This window comes from Brassica oleracea, chromosome C7, assembly GCF_000695525.1.
Source record: "Brassica oleracea var. oleracea cultivar TO1000 chromosome C7, BOL, whole genome shotgun sequence".
NCBI classification, from domain to species: domain Eukaryota; kingdom Viridiplantae; phylum Streptophyta; class Magnoliopsida; order Brassicales; family Brassicaceae; genus Brassica; species Brassica oleracea.
Window position 1 is genome coordinate 10153952 of NC_027754.1, and position 3043 is coordinate 10156994.

Genomic DNA, 3043 nt, shown 5'->3' on the forward strand with positions numbered 1-3043 from the left:
GTATCTGTATGTGAGGGCGCGTCGGTGGTCAGATCGACATGCGGTTTGCACTGACTGATTCGTCTCGGCCAGGGCTTCGGTTTGATATCTTGATCATTTTCTGGGTCCTCACGGTTTGGGAGAACGGCCTCTTCGAAGTTCCGAGGCAGATTCCTTTTCATTTAGGGTTTTAGGGTTTCAGCGATTTGGTTTTAGGCTCAGGGTGTTAGAGGCTATCGTGCTGATAACGTGTTGTGAAACTTATGATTTAGAACTATAAGTTTATGTATATTATTAATGAATAAGTGTTCCCTTTATATAGAGGTTACAAGAGAGATAAATGGAAATACAATAATAGGAAAGATTACAAATCATAAACATAAACGAATTAGGAAATAGGCAAGTTGTAGCCGCCTCTCTCTCCTCTCCAAGTCTCGCGGCCGCCTCTCTCTCTCTAGGGGTGGGCCGTCTTTCTCTCTAAGTGTATGAGCCGGTTATGGACCGGACCGGTTATGAACATCCACCAATTGATTTATAACAACACTACTTTTATTTGTCCCACTAGGATTTTTGATCTTTTATGCCACTTTTGTACATGTTTTACCTTTTTATAGTGGAAAATAGTATATCAAGTTTTAAAAATTTCAAAAAATATAAAAACTATTAGAAACATAAGTAAGACTATTTGAATATTTTAAGAAATAAAATAATTTATTTAATCATATTTTATTTTATGTCCTACCTAAGCATAGAATACTCATTCTGATAATCTATTTAATTTAGAACTTGGATACAAAGTATATTACAATGATCTAACTTGGATATAAAACATAAACTATTTTTTCTTATTTATTGTACTCCTGCTAGGATTTATTCTGTTTCACTATAGCCAGATAACGGTGGTCTAATCTACCTTGAATACATGTTGTAAAGTTTACTCTATGGCTTAATTTAGCTTATTTATGTTTCATAACCTACTTTAGCAATAACCTTAGGCTCTGCTTGAGGAAAAATATATATCCTACCTATTAGTCATCGTTCTAGTCTACGTAATTTATGTATTCCAACTAAATAACAAAAAAATGGAAGTTACCATATTTCAGTTATTATCTTTCATAAATCTACCCTAAATCTACATTAAATCTAACACAATATCTTATTTCCGACGTTTTTCTCTCCCACAATCTTGAATTAATTAAAACTAGATTTTAACCCGCACATTCGTGCGGATATTTTTTTCATTTTATAAATATATTTGATATTATTATAAAGATTTTAAATATATAATTTCCATTTTATTATTATATATTGCGTAAATCTATAATATTATTTTTTAATTTCTTATTCGGCATTATTAATTACATGAATTTTGTTATTATTTATTGTGTAAATCTTCCCACGTTTGGAAGATTATATGAATTTTGAATTTGTTTTTGTTACTATATTAATACATTATTTTATAAAAAAATATTTTAAATTTTGGTAATATTTTCTAATTTTTTCAACAGATTTTGTTAAAATTAAAAAGAAAAATTATAATTAAAATTTGATTTTTTATTAATATTTTAAATGAATTACTAAAATTTCATAGTTTTCTAATAACATATTTTTAAATAGTATATGAACTAAAGGTTATCATATACTATTATATTTTTGTATATAAACATTTAAAAAAAATTCCTACTATATGACTGGTCAATGGTAGATAAAAATAGAACCCTAATTTAATAGATTAGATTCGAGCAAAGGTAGAAAAGTGTAGATTTGTCGTTCACACCACCCATAACAACTTCACAAGCTATATAACTACTAGGACACAAAGACTCTTGGTACCATTCACGCGTTAGACCTAAAATAATTAGGCAGAAGTTTGTCTTAAAGTATCAAGAAGGATAAGCATCAAGGTTAATCTATCATCCTTACCTCAATAGTTCGATTCATGCAGGATAAAGAAACGAACATGATTCAATCGTTTCTCATGTATGTATACACAAAGATAATTTACCTGACAATTGGGTTCCAAGTGTGACATAAACAGAAGCTGTAGCAGAAAATGCTCATGTGTTCTTGCTACTCATTTTTGTCTTTCTCTCTTGTTACTACAACAAGTCTATCACCTAATATCTATGTACTTTTAAGTGTCTTACGAGCTTCTTTTGGGGACAAATTTGATAAATACATAGGATTATGTGTCTCAGAAAGTGGCTAAAATTTACATGTTAGACTTAAGATTTGATAAATTACAACAATGTTTACTCCTGAATACTTTTATCAAGAATTTTTTTCTCGTCTTGCAAGACCTTTAACATAGAACAATTCAAATTCAAGATGAATGCCAATGGTTTTGCATTTAAGATATATCATCTATTATAGTTGCCTCCAGGTGAACCTGCAGCCTCTGGTCCACCGCCAACTCATAGAAATCCAGCAGCTTAGGCGGTATTGCGCACCGGATTAAAGCCCAATTTAATCTTTCAAAGAATTGATGTCGTTTAATCTCTGCATAACCTTTCTCTGACCCGAGTCTGTTCTCTGTCTCCTTAACCAAAATATCTCTTATCAAATCCTTTGCCTGAAGACTCCCAAGCGGGCTGTCAGGAAACTTAAGGTTCTTCAACACAACACTGCCCAAAGTCTTGTATCTGACCCGAGCCTATTCAATGGTGAAATGAAGAACCAGAAAATGTCATTGACAAACGCGCAGCAAAGAAGTACAATAGCAACCTGTGTTGGGTCCCTCCTAGATGGAGAGGACCAATTGGGGTGAACTTAAGAAATAATAATGTTCCCCCTTTGTCACTAGATACAATAATAGAGTTTTGACAAAAAGAAACAAGAGAGAGAGAAAGGAGAAAAAGAGAGAAAGGAGAAAAAGAGAGAGAAGGAGAAAACTCGTAAGGTAATTTCAAGACTGGATTTGGAGGGTCAAATGGATCCTGATCGGCCTGATATTTTGTGGGAAGCTTCTTCAGTGAGTGGGTTAGAGGTTCACCGAAGGGATTTTGATTTCAACGGTTGGATCTTCTGTTGTCTGGGTTTTCTTGAAGCTGGTCGCCATAGTTCT